Source organism: Chrysemys picta, chromosome 1, assembly GCF_011386835.1.
Source record: "Chrysemys picta bellii isolate R12L10 chromosome 1, ASM1138683v2, whole genome shotgun sequence".
In the NCBI taxonomy this organism is placed as follows: domain Eukaryota; kingdom Metazoa; phylum Chordata; order Testudines; family Emydidae; genus Chrysemys; species Chrysemys picta.
This window is the reverse complement of record NC_088791.1, coordinates 295,639,383-295,659,325: the sequence shown is the minus strand read 5'-3', so window position 1 is coordinate 295,659,325 and position 19,943 is coordinate 295,639,383. Positions and strand designations below refer to the sequence as shown.

The 19,943-nt window shown below is 46.4% G+C and overlaps 1 long non-coding RNA gene across 1 annotated transcript; it reads right to left on the bottom strand.

Annotated features, from left to right (window-relative positions):
* Positions 1–817: 817 nt before the first annotated feature.
* LOC135984007 (uncharacterized) lies at positions 818–14,062 on the bottom strand. The gene is made up of 5 exons (XR_010601918.1): positions 13,992–14,062; positions 11,282–11,355; positions 6,809–6,931; positions 3,507–3,692; positions 818–1,061 (listed from the first exon to the last, which is right to left on the bottom strand). It is a non-coding gene; the product is annotated as an uncharacterized LOC135984007 (long non-coding RNA).
* Between the last annotated feature and the right edge of the window lie 5,881 nt (positions 14,063–19,943).

The following is a 19,943-nucleotide window of genomic DNA, read 5'->3' as shown; positions in this document are numbered from 1 at the left end:
CCTAGCAGTCTCATTCTTTTGCTGTTACCTCTCACAAAGAATTCATATACCTAAGGCCATTCCTACACGACAAACATATGTTAACTCAAGTTACATGAGCATACAGGTGCTGTAGTTAGTATGTCACTTCTATGCCTGCCTGCTTGGTGCCTTTTGTCGGTGGTGAGTGTACTCCCCAGGAGCACTTGTATTGGTTCAGAGTGTGGTGCACCATGCGTGTGTAACAACCATCCATCACAATTTGCTACTTCTCACCTTTGTCATTCTCTAGTCTAGGGGTAGCAAATTGTGATGGATGGCTGCATTACATGCTGGCTCCTGGAAGGAGGCGACAATTTTTAAACTGTGGGGTGTGTCCCCGTAGGGAGGTGCACCCCAAAATTTGAAAACCTCTGTGCTAAATAGAGGGCAGAATTCTGGGGGGCACATGAGCCAGTGAGCCCCCCCCCCACAATGCACTGCCTCCGGGGGGGATAAATATGCTTGCTTGCCCCGGGTGCTACAATGCTTAATTATGGCTCTGGTGTAGCACTTACATGAGCCATTGTAAGTGATATTTAGTTTGAATAAGGTTTGAAGAATATGTTCCCTAAGGTTTAACTGGATTGCTATGGAATTTCACTATGGGAAGGAGCACGATGTCACAGTGCTCTCAACTACATTACTTTCATGGAATCCATTTTGTAAGTGAGGAATAGAGAAAAATGAAGAGAAAAATCAAATGCTGCTTCATTATGGATTGGCACTGAGTGGTATGAGGAGAGAAACAGAGAGAAGGTTCTTGTAAATCAAATAATAGGATGTTTTATTGGTTAATAGTATCAAAGTTAAGTTATAGACAGTTAATGGCACATTATAAGAGGCACTACCTGTAGGAAATTCTCTCTCCCTTGGCTCTGAATCTTGCTGAGTTGCAGATTCCTGCTCCAGAGTTAAACCATCCTTCTCCCCTGGTGCTGGGGCTTGTTGAGTCTCTCGTTTCTGCTCCTGATTTACACCAACTTTCACCCCCAACTTTGGGGCTTGTGGAGTCTGTGATTCCTGCCCCTGATTTACACCATCTAGCAAGGAAAACAGAGAGGAAATAATCCATTCTTAGTCAATGCAGGCATATTTATCTTCCTCCTGCTGTGTGAGACTGTTAATTGCAGGAGGCTCAGCTGGATGGGAACAGGGGAGGCCTGTATAAAGGCCAGGAGCACCTGGGGGCTACAGGGAAGTAGTCTGCAATCACTCCTTGGGGAAAAAAGGGGTCCGTGCTTGGGTAACCCAGAGGAGGGGAAGACAGCAAGGTATTGGATAGTGTGTACTTTGGCTGCTGATGAAAGGGCCACGAACTGGAACCCAGAGTAGAGGGCAGGGTTCCCCTACCAGCTACTGGAGGAGTGGTACAGATCAGGCAGTGGAGTGTGGCCTGCCTGGGACAGTTTGCCCTGGAAGACTTTGAAGGAGGAAGGTGGAAATATGCCTAGTGATCTGGCCGGAGGGCCACGTCATGAAGAGGAAGCACACCGACTCGCAGAGAGTGAAAAAGAGAGAGAGAGAGCTAGCCCTGGTCTATACTACGGGGGGGATCGACTTCAGCTATGCTATTGACTGGTTATGCCTGAAGTCGGCATATCTTAGATCGACTTACCTCGCCGTGAGGACGGCAGTAGGGTGACCAGACGTCCCGATTTTATCGGGACTGTCCTGATATTTCCTTGTTTGTCCCACGTCCCGACCGACGTGCGGTCGGGACACTGGACAAACAAGGAAATGTGCCGGAGCCTGGAGCCCGGAAGTGCTCGCGCCCCCCCCCGCCCCGACTCCGCCCCCTCCTCCCCCAATTGGCTCCCTCCCCGAATCCCCGCCTCTTCCCCGGGCTCACCATTCCTCCCCCCTCCGCAAGCGCTGGAGGGAGGCCCGGGAGACTCAGGGGAAGCGCGGGGCCGGGGTGAGTAACAGTCCGGCCTGGTCCCAAGCAGGCAGGACTCAGTTGGGTGGTAGGGCGAGGAGGGGGGGAGCCCGCGGGGCCAGGCGGCGGCTGTTCTCACCCCCGGGCAGCGGGACTTGGGAGCAGCCGCTGCTGCAGCTCCCACTGCCGTGGGGAGAGGAAGCGGCCATGGCGCTCCGCGGCTGTGGTTCTGGCGCCCCCAAACCCCCCGAGCCGGGGCCTGCTGCGGGGACCCAGTAGCGCGTACGCTGGGCCCAGCCCCTGGCCAGTCGCGTCTGGGCTGCTGCCCAGCTGGTGCTATCCCGCGGCGGCCCCGGGGCGGAGGCATCAGCAGCCCAGCCCCGTTCGTTCCCCTGCGGGACCCGAGCGGGACGGGGGGGCTGGGGCCTGCTGCCCCCACTCTGGGGCCGCCGCGGGATAGCACCAGCTGGGCAGCAGCCCAGACGCGACTGGCCAGGGGCTGGGGGCAGCGTGCGCGCTGCTGGGTTCCCGCAGCAGGCCCCGGCTCGGGAGGTTCGGGGGCGCCAGAGCCGCAGCCGCCAAGCGCCATGCCCGCTTCCTGCCCCCGCGGCAGTGAGAGCTGCAGCAGCGGCTGCTCCCAAGTCCCGCTGCCCGGGGGTGAGAACAGCCGCCGCCTGGCCCCGCGGGCTGCCCCCCCTCCTCGCCCTACCACCCAACTGAGTCCTGCCTGCTTGGGACCAGGCCGGACTCTTACTCACCCCGGCCCCGCGCTTCCCCTGAGTCTCCCGGGCCTCCCTCCAGCACTTGCGGAGGAAGGGTTTTTTTTTTTTTTGGCCCCGCCCCCCGCGCGTCACCCTCCGCCCGCCCCCCCCCCCCCCCCGCCCCTGCGTCCCGATATTTGACTTGGGTGATCTGGTCACCCTAGACGGCAGCGAGTCGACCACTGCCGCTCCCCCGTCGACTCCGCTTCCACCTCTCACGAGCTGGAGTTCCGGAGTCAACGGGGAGCGTCTAGATGAGACGTGATAAATTGATCCCCAATAGATTGATCCCTACGTGCCGATCTGGCAGGTAGTGAAGACCTGCCCCTAATCCCCAGAGTGGCCAGAAGGAGGAACTAACTGTGGTAAGTAGACCCTTTGACAATTTAAAACAAACAAAACAGGAAAATTCAATGATAAGATTCACTTAGTAATTTTATCTCAACCACATCGAACATGGTGTAACTTTTTAAACAGTCTAAATGTTAAACATTCATAATTTTCAATTTATTCAGTTTTACAAAATCAGCAAATTAACACTGCAGTGTGAGCCATAATTTCAGAATGTTCTGACTTTGCACAGAACAATTTGTAATTGATTTTGCCTTTGTACTTATTTTTTTTAATCTGCAAAGACAAAGGAACATTTTGTATTGCATCCTCTTCAGCTGATCTTAAAAGATTAAATTTAACAGAACTGTAACAGAATAAATGTTAAATCAAGTACAGATGGGAGGGAAATAAGAGTGTGCAGGTGTTGGGTGGTGTTGGTGACTTGATAGTGTTGGTGTTGCGTCTGGTCGTCCCTTCTGGCCTTAACCTCTCTGACTCTAAATAAGAGGTAATACCTTTGGGAAGGTCTGTCTCCTCCAGTTCAGGGTCTCGCTGAGTTGCTGATTCCTGCTTCCAGTTTAAATCATCTTTCTGCCTGGGCTCTGGGTCTTGCTGCATCTCTGATTCCAGCCTCTGATTTAAACCATCTTCCTCCCCTGGATCTGGAGGAGTCTCTGATTCCTGATGCAGATTTAAGATATCTAGCAAATAAATAAATAAATAAATTATATGTATATAAGTACTTAACATACGATTCTCCTCCTTCTCTTTCTCGCTGGACATTAATTTATTTATTTTCTCAGTCAAATATTTGAGCTTCAATACAACAGTCCCACAGCATTGAGGAGACAGAAGGCTTCTTGATTTATAACCACGGTAATAGGTAATATTGTATAAAAATGTTGGTGGGAGCCAGTAGGTGCAGACAAGATATGTCCCAGGACAAGTTTTTGGGAAAAAAACCCAGAAACCAAAATTTGGAAATATTGCTGTAGTGCCTCATTGTAGATTCAATGTCTCTAACTTCCATCCTCATCTATAGGCTGGGCTAACTACATCTCCCAGGATGCACCATGCCTCCTATCTTGATGAGGAAGACAGAGTATCATGGGAGTTAAGAGCTGTTCTACAATGAAAACTTGCATCAGTACAGATACATCTCTCAGTGGTGTGAAAAATTCATATCATCTGAGAGACACAGCTATGCCGACCTAACCCCTGGTGTAGACAGTGCTAGGTCAAGGCAAGAATTCTGCCATCAATCTAGCTATCACCTCTTGGGGGGTGGGGGTGGATGAACTACAGTGATGGGAGAACCCGTTCTTTTGCTGCAGTGAGTGTCTACTCTGAAACACTGCAGCAGCACAACTGTGCCACTGTAGCATTTCAAGTGTAGACATACCCTAAGTCTGGTTTAGGGCCTCTCTGTATTGTCAAGATATCTATATTCTATATTCAGTATGTGGCTGGGCTTGCCAGGCCCTACATTCAACTTGATGACCTCCGTTTGTCTGTCTTTAATGGGATAACTTTTGAACACTGCGGCTGATCAAGTCTGAAATTTCAGGGATGTTCTAGGCATCAGTTGGACAGAAAGCTATTGATTTTGAGGGCAATGAGAAAACGATACATGAGGTATGTCTGCACAACTAGGCACCCGTGGCTGGCCCATGCCAGCTGACTCAGTCTCACCGTGTTCAGGCTGTGGAGCTATTTCACTGCTGTGTAGACTTCTGGGCTCAGTCTTGAGCTCTGGGACCCTCCCACCTCCAGCCCAGAAGTCTACACTACAGTTAAATAGCCCCACAGCCTCAGCCCCACAAGCCTGAGTCAGCTAGCACAGGCCATTTTTGGTGTGTAGACATACTCATGGAGTCCCTGTCATCCGTCTAGCAGAGCCACAGCTTCAAGCCCTTCTGTAATTGTCTATAGATAAAGAACTGGTTGATTCTATTAACACCTTCCAGCATCAGAACACCCCTGTTCATCTCTCTCCATCCTCCCAATCGAGTTTAACATGTTCACACCCTGAATGAGTTCGCTCCCAGATAGCAAGAAGACAAATAAGAATGGATGGGCGAGAATGGGGGAGGCACACAGAGCACCTGGTATACAGGGGTTGGAGGAATGGGACACCTCAAGCATGTGGGAAAGGGGTAATGGGGTGCACACACACCCTGACAGGGGGACACAGTGGTGAGGGGTTGCAAGGAGTCCTTGAACTAGAGGGGGATGGGTGGGGGCACCCAGGGAGCTTGTTGAGAGAACAGAGGGCTGAGAGGAGCCTGTGGGGGAGCAGTGAGCTTGGCCCACAGAGACTAACACAAAGCCACTTATACCCATTTTGTGACCAATGTAGACTTGAAGTTGAACTTCCAACATCATTTACATCTCCAGAGAGTCCATGAGAATTTTGCCTGCTCAGTCCAGCCTATACTTTTGCTGAGTTTAATCATTTACTTATTCAAAGTTTAAATCATAATAGAATCGACCACATTTCTGGCTTTAGGAACCGATCCTGCAGGCACTCATTGAAGTCTATGGAGTTATTCTAGAGTAAGGGCATGGCTACACTTGCAGATGTAGAGCGCTGTGAGTTAAACCAGCCTTCGTAGAGCGCAATAGGGAAAGCGCTGTAGTCTGTCCACACTGACAGCTGCAAGCGCACTGGCGTGGCCACATTGGCAGATCTTGCAATGGCCACAGAGAGCAGTGCATTGTGGTAGCTATCCCAGCCTGCAAATGGCTGCAATGTGCTTTTCAAATGAGGGGGGTGGGGTGGAGTGTGACAGGGAGTGTATTGTGTATATCTGTGGGAGAGAGAGTGGGGTTTTTGGGGGGCCGAGAGCATGTCAGCATGCTGTCTTGTAAGTTCAGACAGCAACAGACCCCTCTCCCCCTTGCGCCTCTCTCTCTCACACAGCATTCCACAGTAATGGTTGCTTTGTCTCGGAGCAGATAAGCAGCCGGCTGTCAGAAACGGAGCTTTCAAAGGGCATATCGGCATGCCTGCAGTGATTCCAAAACAATGACAAGAGTGGCCACTCGACTTAAGGGGATTATGGGACGTTTCCAGAGGCTGATTAGAGTGCAGTAATGCAACACCTCGTTCACACTGACGCCCCGGCGTTCCAGCCGACATGCACCAAGCGTTAATCTTCTCACTGAGGTGGAGTACCAGACGCGCTCTAGCCCTGGAGTCAGAGCGCTCTACGTGCCTTGCCAGCGTGGATGGGTAGTGAGCTAGGGCGCCCGGGGCTGCTTTAATGCGCTCTAACTCGCAAGTGTAGCCAAGCCCTTAGATTGGTGTAGCTGACTGCAGAATTTGACAAATTGTATGCAGAACTGACTTCTCCCGTGGTTCGGTCCATCTCAGGAAAAGGACATTCTGCTTGATCTTGTTTCAATATACAATTAAATTAAAATAAATATGTTTTTTGCAGTTCAGCTAGTGAACTGAAGCACAATGTTAACCTTCTCAATAGAGAGCCACCTCAAAATGAGAGGATTCTTTGGGAATAAAACATTTTCAGAGAACTGCTAGAGAGAAGTTAAGGCCAATCAAGTACCAATATAGAATCCTGTGGGCCAAGCTGCATCGCCTAGACAGTAACCAAACTCCTTTTTTTATTTGCTAGAAAGCTCAGACTTCAAGAAGTCAAAAGAGTAAAAAAAAAAAAAAAAAAAAAAAAAAAAATTCCTATGAGATCAACCAGACTTTATTATTGAAACACTGAAAAGATCCTAGAAGAGCCATCAACTAGAGGAATTACCCAAATTTGAACTCAGATCTGACATTCGGTTCTCTAAAATATACCTTCATTTGCAGAAGCTAATGTCTTTTCTCCATCATAACAGGGAACAGCAAAGAGTTTCTTCCTTTTGTGCAATATTCTTGTAGTTCCAGCTGTGTGTATCCCAGTAACACCCAGAGCAGAATCTATATATAAACAGATATGAAGCATTTATTAGCACACTTACACTTCAAGTTTATTAATTTCCCAACAAACAACCTAAACTCTGCCCTGTAGTGATGCTATGCTTTACAATTATGATTAAGTGTATAAGTATCTGTGGTCCCACACTAGATTACACTGATTTTTAAAGACACATTAGATTGTTTCATTATTTTCCTCATCATGTCACTACAGAGTAGAGTTAAGATGATTCAAGTGCCCAACTGCATTTCTAGAAATTAACATGTTTGGATTTCTTTTAAGTTTAACCTTTAACTCTGAATGTCCTGGATTTGTCATGCTTAGTGGGGATAGGAGGGATAATCACACACTTTCTATAATGTTTTGTCAACTAACCTAAGAATCATCTTAACATACTTTTTTACCTAGGAATTTCCTTGAGTTCTGTGGGTTTATTTAAATTAAAGATTTAATTCATGAAACATAAACAAGAAACCCAAATGGACTGTTACCATGTGATATTTCTAATCATTTGAAGATATGTAATATTAACCTGATTTTGTATTTGTTTTTAGGGTCAGAGTCACCAGTACATGACAGCTGCTTTACCCCACTCCGGAGAAGTACAAAACAGCCAGAGGATCCTGGCCAGTTTACCTCTTTCTGTCCTACATTTCCCTGCACATCAACCACTGAGTTGCCCTCTGTTGTCTTCTTTGCTGAGTAGATCAGGGTGTTGGGGTGTTTTTTAGGATTAATTATCCTTTTTTTTCTATTGGTCTATTGTTCATTAAAACTGAAAGATTGTTTTTTAGCAGAGGCTGAAGAATGTTATTCTGCACAGAATTCCATGCAGCAGTACCATCTTCCAAAATGGCTGCCATCTCCCATTATTTTCAATGAGAATGAGGCAACAGGTGACCTCAGTTAAGATGCATCATAAGAACATAAGAATGGCCATACTGGGTCAGACCAAAGGTCCACCTAGCCCAGTATCCTGTCTTCCGACAGGAGCCAGTGCCAGGTGCCCCAGAGGGAATGAACAGAACAGGGAATCATCAAGTGATCCATCCCCTGTTGCTCATTCCCAGCTTCTGGCAAAACAACAGAAGGCTAAGGACAACATCCCTGCTCATCCTGGTTAATAGACATTGATGGACCTATCCTCCATGAATTTATCTAGTTCTTTTTTGAACCTTTTTATGGTCTTGGCCTTCACAACATCCTCTGGCAAGGAGTTCCGCAGGTTGACTGTGTATTGTGTGATAAAGTACTTCCTTTTATTTGTTTTAAACCTGCTGCCTATTAATTTCACTTGGTGGTCCCCTAGTTCTTGTGTTATGAGAAGGAGTAAATAACACTTCCTTATTTACTTTCTCTACACCAGTCATAATGTTATAGACCTGAATCATATCTCCCCTTAGCTGTCTCTTTTCCATCATGGTCAATGGAAGCAATGAGTGTGAAACTAAGGTGCCATCAGGGAAGATGGTCTCCCCCTATGTTCTTTTTTTTCATAGATTATAGGACTGGAAGGGACCTCGAGAGGTCATCGAGTCCAGTCCCCTGCCCGCATGGCAGGACCAAATACTGTCTAGACCATCCCTGATAGACATTTCTTATGTGCACCTGGACATCTAAAAGTAGCCAGAATCTTCACCCATACTGAGAACAATAGGAAATGGCAGACATTTTGAAAGAGGGCAATTCTATGAGGCATTCTCTGTAGAACACAATCTTGTCAGCACATGCTGAAAAACACCTTTCACTTATGACAAACAATGGAAAAAAACCCACCATTAACCTTCAAACATTCTTCAAATGCAACCAATACATGAGATTTCAGTATACAGGAAGTTTGAAGAATCTGTCGTTCTATTACTGGGCTCAATTGGGACCAAAAAAATGATCTGATACGGGGTCCTAAATTTCTTAATAGACCTGTTTGTTTGTTTTTTCCTTGTTTAACTCAAAGTAATTAATGGAATAACTTTTCTACTCTCAAAAAAATCATTCCTGTCCAGAAAGGTAGTGTTGTAATGTTGTGGAGGATTTGCTGTATTCTCCATGCAGATCTAAGTGGAAAATTCAAAGTGCAAAATTCAAATAAAAATTCAAATCAATCTTATCTATGGAGCCATGACTAGTAATAGGGACTGAAAAGTATTTAGTTACAAAGTGCATTTAGTAATGGGAGAATTGCCGTGTGTTCTCAATCTCCTTCCAGGGGGAATTTTGTTTGGTCCTTGTATATCAAAGTGTTAAGCGCCTTATATAAAAATAGAGGGAGGGAGTTCCAGAGTGAGGTTTTTGAGCCCACTTTTTTCTTAAGCATGTGTAGGACAGCTCATGGGACATGGATATATGGACTTGATTTTGGTGCTCATATAATGGATTTGTGGTATACTGTTAGGAAAAGGGGCAGCTCAGTAACTATGCAAACAATTTGTGATATTTTAAAATATTACAAAGTAGGATGACATTCTGAGCATGCCTTTATATTGAGAATATTGTCCTATAGTGATGTCGGTTACGTTTTATAAAGTGTACCTGAGCACTAGAAAGCCATTTTAAAATTTAACAAAATGCCTAAACAAGTAAGTAAGTAAATAAATAAAGGAATATAGGGGTAAGGGGCAACAAAGAAGAGGCTGATAGAGCAAATCAAGCTAGAGTGTCTATTGGGACTGATGTGCTTTAAAGAGTGGTGACTGTGTAATTTCTTGTGGTGTGAAGCAATGGAGAAAAAGTTCAGATATCCCCAGAAATTTACTGGTACACAGAAATTAGATCAAGACCCTTTTTATTCAGGACTTTTTTAAAAACGGTTTCAGCTTTTCTTCTGGTGCAAAGAACCCCTGTAAAATAGGACCCACAAATACAACAGACAAGGAAAAAGAAGGTTCAAATGACAATAAAAGCTGTGCTATCCGGCACTTTACTAACCGGAAAGCTCGAGAAACCGGCATTTCTGATATCCATTAAAAGTCGGGTTGGCTCACTACCGCGTGGCTCCCTGGAGGTGGCGACATGTCCCTGCTGCTCCTAGGCAGAGGAACAGCCAAAGGGGCTCTGTGTGCTGTCCCTGCCCTGCCCAGAGCACTGGATCCACAGCTCCTATTGGCTGGGAACTGATGCCAATGGGAGCTGTGGAAGTGGCGCCTGTGGGCGGAGCCAGCGTGCAGAGCTGCCTGGCCATGCCTCCACCTAGGAGCAGCAGAGACATGTCATCGCTTGCGGGGAGCTGCACCAGCCGTATCCAGGACCCTGAAACACCTCCTGAGCCCCAAACCTCCTGCACTCAAACTCCCTCCCAGACCCCATGCCCCGCATCCCCTCCCACACTCCAACCCCCAGCCCTGAGCCCCCTCCTGCACCCAAACTCCCTCCCTCCATTGCTAAGTATAACTCTTAGTTAACAGGATTTTTTGACTAACCAGCACCCACCCCCCATTCCACCAACATGCCGGATAACACAGCTTTTTACTGGACTGGTGATTTGATCAAATAGCTGGCCATAGAAAAGGTGTCATGAGACAAAGCTATGGACTGCACTATCCCCATGCTCACCATGAGTGATAGGACTCTCAAAAACTGAGGGATGCTTTGCAGACGGTTAGTGGGTGGGAGTCCTTTAGTGACAAATCTATAAGGGAAAATGGTATCTGTGACTAGCTCCCTATTTTTAACCGCTGAAGCAGACAGTACAAGGAGCATGGATGTAAAGCGGAGGGGACATTGTTTACTTTGTTTTACGATAGGGGATACAGTAATATTCCTGAAGGCAAAGGAAAATGAGCCAGAAAGAGGCAGGGTATAATAAATGGATGAACAGAAATGTGAAGTTGTACAAATAGGGTTAGGGTCATTGGGACACACCGATGGTTTAGAGGAAGACAGTAGAAAAGACAAATCAGGCAGTGACACGGTTGAAGGAGGAAAGAATGGTGAATGAAAGGGAAGAAGAAGAAAGGGTTTCTTCCAGATTGCATACATTTTCACTTTGTAAAAGTGGCTGAGATTCAGGGTCAGGAAATGATTGGATGGCAGAGAAAGTAGGAGAAAAGAGTAAAGGCAGAAAAGACAGTATGTTTGTGGCACACATAAGATAAGTATATTTCTAATATCCCCTTTGTCCTAGTATCATAATCCATTAATTTTATATAATTCACAAGTATTAAAAGGTTTTCTGTCTAAATTGTAGTCAAAACTGATGGAGACACTTAACAAAACTAAACATTGGAACATGCTGTGCAAAGTCTTAGAAAATAGAATTGTGTGCACGTGTGTGTTATGGTGCAAAGGGTGAAGACACCAGAAAGCCATCGGTATCAAGTGGAATAGATGCAAGAAAGAATTCAATATGAACCCACCGGATAAACTCCATGTTGTCGCTACTAGCCAAACTCCATTTAATAGAAAACTGGATATCCCATTCAAAAGGCTGCTAAAAAAGAGGACATGCTTGGTATTATTATTGTTGTTTAGAATTATGTTGCAGTAGCACTTAGAGGCCAACCAGCTCAGGGACCCCATTGTGCTGGGGGCTGCAGATAGTCAGTAAATGACAATCCCTCCCCCAAAGACATTGCAATTTAAACAGACAAGATATAGGAGGTAGATGAGACAAACTAGTGGGTCAGGGATGGAAAGACAGGGTAACAAAATTAACAGTAGACTAATCAATCAACAAAGACTGTATTTTTAGAGAATCGACTAGATGTATATCATTGAAATAACTGGACTAACATTCTGCTTTTTGACTTGGAACTACACCTACTGGGATTATGGCTAGACATGGTCCTGAACTATTCCTGTTGCTATTGCATATTTCCCATATAATCTTGGCAGTAAGTCGGGTAGGGCAAAACTTTCAAAAATGGGTTCTAATTGTTTGGGTGTCTAACATTAGACCTTAGATCTGATTTTCAGAAGCGCCCAAGCACTTGCAGCTCCCACTGACTTTCAAGGTATGTCTTCACTGCAGATCTAGCCTGGAGTTTTACTCGGGTGGTGTCCCAGCCCCACTCCCATGCACACACAAGTCCCACTCACTAGAGTTTATTGGTCCTTTCTACCGACATGGCTGGGGGTGTGGGATAGTGCACCGGCTGCACTTTCACTTGGGTTGGTATTGCAGTGAGGTCACAGGCTAAATCACTCAAGTGCTGTCTACTGATAGTCCTCCAACGCCTTCCCACAATTCAACCCCACATCCTGCTGTGCCCTGAAGGACAGGCAAATTGTCCTACAAAACATTGGGAAATAGACACAGAGCAGCTCAGTTTACTGCTGTGCAATACACCATGGGATATGCCCCCAGAAGTCATTGTGATGTACACAGAAGGGCACGGCACCAATAAGGCCACAGGAATTCAAGGAGGGCTTCATAGTGTGACCACTCATCCCCGGGCTAAGCTAACTTGGGTGGCTCAGACCCAGGTGCTGATCTTTTTCTTCTGTTTGTACAGCACCTGGCACAATGGGGGGTCATGGTGCATGACTTGGCTCCAGGGCACTACCCTAATACACCTAATGAATAATATACCGCGCCTAGCACAATGGGGTCCTGGTCCATCTCTGAGGCTCCTAGGCACATCTGTAATACACCTAATAAATACTGTACAATGCCTTGGCTAGTGGGAACCTTGGCCATGACTAGGGCTACCAGGCACTACCATAATATACTTAATAAATAACATAACTTCAAGGAAGACATACCTAATCTGGAGTTGTGGATTCTTGGCATCTCTGAAAATCAGACCTTAATATTGGGCACTTCAATATCAAGGCACTCAACATTAGAGTTTCTTTTTCAAAATTTGGGATTTAACCTCAGTGCTTCAGTTTCCCCATCATTAAAATGGTGACACCAGTACATTCTTATTTCACTGGTGGTTGGTTAGGTTTAATCAGTTAATGTTTAGGAAGCATCCGAAAACCTCAGAGGGAAGGCACTAGAAGAGTGCAAGCAGTAGGGTAGCTAGTGGGGGAGCAGGGGGAGTGGCCGCTCCCCCACTGAGCACATTGTCAAAAGTGATGACTTAGGCGCCGACTCCCTGGGTGCTCTTTAGTACTTAGTGTACCTTTTTATATGGCTGTGCTTGCTTCTTATTCCTCTGTGGCCATAGGCGAGCTATCCTTTGTGCATCAACTAGGTCCCATAGTATCCTCCTGTGATGGATCAGGGCTAGATCTGTACAATTTATGAATTCTGCTTGATATTGTGAAGCTGATTATACAAACCTGCTGTGTTATGAATGTCTCTCTACAAGTGGAGCCAGTACTGCTGACAGGCCCTGGAGCACATATGCACCCAACAGATGCATTAAGACGGTGATTAGGACTTAACGACCATATTCAGGTGTAAACATCTGGGATAATGAGTGAGCTGCATCCTTAGAAAACCAGTTTAGCTGCTTCTAGGAGGGAGGGAAGGTAGGAGCATTGGAAAACTGTACCAGGACGAGAACAAATAGGAATCATACAGGAAGAGAAAGCACTGGGCAAGAAAGAGCAAGGTTACAGAAGCTAGGTAACGGGTCTCCAGCAAGAGAGGTCACTCAGCACCAGGGCTTGAATTGTGCCGGAACACTCCGAAACACCATTCTAGCACCTTTTTGAGGAGCTGGAATGACATTTGGGTACTGCCAGTATCACTTAGCAGTGGAATTGGAAGTCTGTTTTAAGTGGAGGGATAGCTCAGTGGTTTGAGCATTGGCCTACTAAACCCAGCGTTGTGAGTTCAATTCTTGAGGGGGCCTCTTAGAGATCTGGGACAAAATCAGTACTTGGTCCTGCTAGTGAAGGCAGGGGGCTGGACTTGATGACCTAACAGGTCCCTTCTAGCTCTATGAGATAGGTATGTCTCCATATATTACTTTTTTTTAAAGGATGGAAGTGCATTTTAAAAAAAAAAATTCTTCGCTGCTTCGCAGCGGGTGATGCCTTTTTTTATGTGTTTGCTCCCCCTGCTCTTAGAACCTGGCTACACCACTGAATGCAAGTACCATTTTTTAATTTCATTTTGTCAATAGTTGATTTATCTTGGCAAATTGATCAGTGTTTTAAAACATGTGATACCTTTGAGAAGCTCTGAGTTCTCCAGCTTTGGGGTTCACTGCATGTTGGCTGTCCTTTTCCAACTGAAATACTGCAAGAAAACAAGAGGAAAAATACATCATGGTTACCTAACTGATAATCTTCTCCATTTACCTTCTGAGTTGACTCAAGTGTATTTAATTTCATCTTCTCCTTTGGGATGCATAGCAAGAATCTAAGTACTAGGGAGGATTAGTTCTTTATTTTTTAGGGAATAATCTGAATCGTACAGCCTCTAACATGGAAGCCCAGGGCTTGTCTACATTAAACCTCTATTTAAGATAAACTAGGATATATGCTAGCAGATCTCAACCGTGGTGTGAAAAAGATGGAAAACTGAAATGGGTACATATTTCACAAATTAAATTGTTTACATAAATGATGATGATGTAAACATCCTGGATGTTCTGAATTCTTTGCAGAAAAGAACATCCCGGAACCCGAGCACGAGGCGCAGCTTAACCACATGTAGCCCTTCCCCTGAGCTATGGTGCTTGCTAATCGGAGTGGATTCTCCTCCTTCCTTGCATGGGTTCTTATTGCAAGGCCGGGTGCCTCCACCCGAGGTGTCTCCTCTCAGTGCCTGGGACACAAGGGGTGCTGCCCCTTGGGAAAATAACTATGACTTCTCTTAACCAGGAAAATAACCCTGTACACAAGATATAAAATGCAGTAAGACAAACCCAAGCAAATGAAATGCCCCACCCAAAAATAACAATGTAACCAAGAGGGACCCTACTGGGGACAGGAAACAAAGGCTTCGTGATGCTTCCTGGGAGTACCCAGCATTGTGAAGAACCTCGCTACCAACTGCCCTTAGCATCAGGAAGCCATGTCTGTGCCTGCCAGATGGATAAGCTCCCCAGATCCACTGACCATGGACGACACATGCATTCCCATTGGGGCCTCACCGGCCCAGCTGTCCATCTGCAGGTAAGTGATAGACACACTCCAAATCTGCAGCCCCTCGAGCCTCTCCTTGGAGTATCCAGTCCCTGGTCCACTGGACATTCTCAGAATTCACAGATCAACTGCTTCCAAAGCAACAGTACAGCCCAGTTTACCAGCTTCACCTCTGATCACGGCTCCGCTCAACACACTGCACTTAGATATGTTTATAGTGAAAACTAGAAAAAGTTTATTTAACAAAGCAGAGATTCCAGGGATAGCAAGTAGAAATATTGGAAACAGATAGTTACATATAAAACAAAATCATAACGCACATTCTAGAACTTAGGCCTACTTAACAAGATACTCTCCTGTCAATAACGTTTAGCTCACCCAAAGTCTTTGTCACAGTGCTTAACAGCCCTGGTTGGCTGTGATCCTCAGTTCATAAGATGCATGGTGGCAGCTTGTCCCCTAAGTGAAAGACACAGGGTACGCCTATACCTCCACAGTTATATCCCATAAACCCACTGTCTCCACTGACAAACAAGATGCTGGATGCTTTAGCTTGTGTGATTCTTTCTTGTCAATTTCACTACTCTTGATTAACACTTGGTTCAGTCTGTAAATAGGCCACTATTGCAAAGCAGTATGAGATAGAGAGAGAAGTGTCTGCTACTCTCTGCTCGAAAGAAACCAGTTTATCACCTCCTGGTGACCAGTCCTAATTCACAGACTTTAAGAATATAATTTTCAGTACAGAACCATAACTCCTTAAGTGTTACCCATGTGTGTCTGTATATATATATATATATATATATATATATATTTCACAATGATTATGATGACCGGGGGTCACTAGCTCTCAGAAGAGACCTCATATGCCACCTTTGTTGAACTGATGATGATGTTGGTGGAGTCTCTCATTGAGTTTGACAGATGAGCTACAGTCACATATTGTGGGTCCTGAGATGAGACCAAAGGCCATTTTGGACCTGTGGCCCTGTCTACAAGAGGAAAAACAATTGTAAATGAATGGGAGCTACTTTTAGCTTTACGCCTCGCATGTCTCTCCTTCACTGCAGCATTCTCTGAGCTCTCAAAGCCTTTCAGTCCGAGGTGACAGAGCTACCACTAGTGGGTCTTTTCATGGGCTAAGAGCTTCCAGATGTTGAAGTCAAACATTGCAAGACTGGAGGTTGGCCTTGAGAGTGTCTTTGTAATGTTTTCTTGGTCTATCCCTAAAACAAGTTCCAGCCTGAAACTCTCCATAGAAGGTGGCTTTTGGTATTCTGTCAGACATACGGGCCATGTGACCACACACCATCTCAACCAACTACACACCCAATATAAACCTTGAATGTCTGTGATGTTGCAGTACTCAAGGACCTCAGTGTTTGGAACCAAATCTTGCCATTTAATTCCCATTATCCACTCCAGATATCATAGGTGAAATAGGTTCAAGAGTTTAATGTAGCATTGAAAAGTAGTCCACGTATCACAGCCGTAGAGGAGTGTGATGACGATGAGAGTGAACTAAACATCAATTTAATTTGCAGTCTGACACCACGTTCATTCTAGAGGCCTGTCTGAAGTTTTCCAAAGGCCCCAATGTGCTTTGTAATGTTTTCATCAGTCACTGCATTCTGTGAAATGACACTGCCTGGGTAGCAAAATTCGTCAATGTCCTTGAATCATTGATGGACATAACTGAGGTAGTTGCTGTACTTCCTGATCAAGGCTGGACTGTGACTTCTCTCTTCTTTCGGCTGATCGTTAAGCCAAAACATTTTGGTGCACATGAAAAGCCATCAGTGAGCAACAGAATGTCCCTGAGGTTATAGACCAATAGAACACAGTCATCAGCAAACAGTAATTCACTAAAAATCATCATAACTTTTGTCTTCGCATGCAGGCGATGCAGATTCAAAACACCTCTGTCTATACATTACTGCATATAAATGCCACAATCAATGTTTGTAGCTGTTCTAATAAATGAACTCAGAAACATTATACTAAATAGTGTTGGAGCAAGAACACAGTTTCGTTTTACTCCATTGATGACAACAAAGGGAACTGAGAAGCAGCCTTGGTCAAGGACATGAACCAACTTTCCTGCATGATAAGATTTAATGTTGTTGACAAACTTATCTGGGCAACCAAACTTGTGGAGGATCGTCTACAGACCATCTCGATTTACAGAGTTAAAGGCCTTAGTAAAATTGATAAAAACGATATACAGGTCTTGACTCTGCTCTCCTGTATTTGCTGGAGTGCAAAGATCTTGTTGGAAGTACCACTCCCAGGATGGAAGCCACATTGGCTTTCAGGCAGTAACGTCTCTTCAAGTTAGCATGACAAGCAGTGTCAAGGAGGGAGGTGCACAATGGTTATAGCAAGAAGTGTGATAGTCTTTCTTTTTGTAAAGGTGAAAAAAATTGTCATCTTTAAGTTCTTGTGGCACATCCTCTGTTCCCAAAATCTTAAATAGAGGCCAATGAATGCCCTGATCAGCTCATAGTCCCCAAATTTGAAAATCTCTGCAGGAATGCCATCTGGATTCACTGATTTTCCATTTGCCATTTGCTTGACTGCTTTCCATACTTCAGTTATGGTCAGCAGAATTGAGAGTTGGTCTTGAATTGGAAATTGTTCAAGATCATCAAGGGCTGACGCTGACGTGGTGGACAAGCAGTTTGGAACCTTAATAAAGAGTTCAGTGTTCAGGATTGGGTGTGATTTTGACCAGCCTGGCCCTGAGACTTATCATCAGTGATTGCACTGGTAACAGTATCCACCCAGAACCAGGCCTAAAGTAGTAGCCCAGAGGATCCAGGACTACTGTTGGTGCTGGCTGGAACCAAAGAAGCTGACCAGGGCTCAAGTGACTGAGATGGTGCAGCTGGAGCAGTTCACCCAGATCCTCCTTGTTGTGGGGAAGGAGTTGGTACAGTGACAGTGCCCAGCCACCCTCATGGAGGCCATCTCCTCAATAGAAGACTAACTGTCTGCCGAAGGATCTGAGCCTCAGTCCTGTAAACTGGGGAGCCCAGGGAGCTGGGTCAGTCAACAGATTGGGGGGGCACAGGCCTGAGATAGGGAGTCCCTGGCACCAACCCAGGCCATTCATGACTATAGTAACGCCCACCCTCCCTCAGAGGGAAGAGGGTCTTCCAAGGGGAACCTGGAGTCGGTGTTACAATGTTACAAGTGTGAAGGAGGGGCATTTCCACTGCAACTGCTCATGCATGGATTGTAGCTAGGGCAAAGTGTGGGTGTCCAGCCTCCAGGCAAGCAAGAAGGGCCCAGCCAAGCTCCTGGTATCCCTGAAGGTGAATGGCACTCCGGTGATGGCCATAGTCAACTTGGAGGTATAACCAAATGCTTGTCCGGGCCATTCTGGTAGAGTCTCCCAACCTGGTGTTAGCCCCCATACACATACATTACACAATGAATCCATGAGGATGTAAGACTGTACTCAGTCGCCTGGGTGAGGCTGGTGGCCGGCTGCTGGGAGGAGATGTGCCGAGTCAGCCTGGTCCCACCACTGGTCTACCCAGTGATCTTGGGGCACGACTGCTGGTGGTTCTGCAAAATCGCTCACTTGCGGAAGACAGAGCAAAGCTAGTGAATATGGAACTATTGGGCTACGAGGTCCCAGATAACTAGGGAGAAAGCCTTCTGCCTGGCCAGAGATGCCGGTACCCCCTCACCCCTTACGAAGCTGAGGCACCAGAGGAGACCAGCTAAGACTAGCTGGACATAGATGTAGACTTCCTGAGTGAGCAAAGGGAGGACCTGACACTGAGCCGAGCTGGGGAAGGTGGCAGATCCCAAGCAGGAGGAAGGTGCCAGCCAACGACCCCTCCTCCCCCCGCCCATGGGCCCTGATTCAAGAAGCATGATGACCGCCTCTACCAGCCAGCTAAAGAACCCTAAACCATAGGCGCTGACTTTGTGGGTGCTCCAGGGCTGGAGAACCCATTGGGTAAAATTGGTGGGTTCTCTGCACCCACCAGCAGTTCCCTGCCCAGCTCACCTCTGCTCTGCCTCCTCCCCTGAGCGTGCCGCCGCATCCTGCTTCTCCCCCCTCCCTCCCAGCACTTGCGCCATGAAACAGTTGTTTCACACTGGGAGGGAGGGGGGAAGAGGGGGAACACAGCATGCTCCGGGGAGGAGGCAGGGCCGGGGTGGGGATTTGGGGAGGGGTCCAATAGGGGCAGGGAGGGGCAGAGTTTGGGTGGGGACTCTGGGGCAGGGGTGGAGTAGGGGCGGGGGTGGGAGGGGTGCAAGCACCCACCAGTGCTGAGAAAAGTTGGCGCCTGTGCCCTAAACCCAGGAAAAATTCCAACAATTGCTAGTCTCGTGAAGATTCTCATGCAGGTTACTAAACCTAGCACACTTAGTGCCCCAGGTGGGGCACTGGAGAGGGAGAAGGCCCTATAACGAGTGGCACGGAGGTTTTTCTGGCCAGATATCGACCACAAAGTTTGAGATTTCTGCACCTCCTGCCCCAAGTGCCAGTGAGCTGGCTCAAAGGGGGTGCCTCGGGCACCCTTGATACTTCTTCCCATAGCGGGCTGCCCTTTGAGAGGATTGGCAAGGACCTGGTAAAGAAAAGTGGGTTGGGTGCCGATATAGCCTTGTAGTAGTAGATTATGCAACCCGGTACCCCAAGGCCAAGCCATTATGGACGACTTCAGCCACCACAGGCTCCTAAAAATTTTCAATAATTTGTCCATAATTTCCCATAATTTTCCAATCATAAACCAGAGAAGCAAATGAAAGAGATTATTGCAATGCAGTTAATTCTATTTACTTTCTTAGTTGATAGAGACCTATTGATTTACCTTCCAATGCAAGTGAATAGGAACAAGGCGGGAATGAGGAAAGGTCAGCCTGGTTCTCCTTTAAAATACTCCTCTAACAAGTGCTATGGGGTTGCTGGGAGCAGAATTCTCAACTCCTAATCTCACGGGGCCCAATCCAAATAAAGAAATTTAATTATTATTGTCCCAGGTACTGCCCCTACAATACAACCCTCAA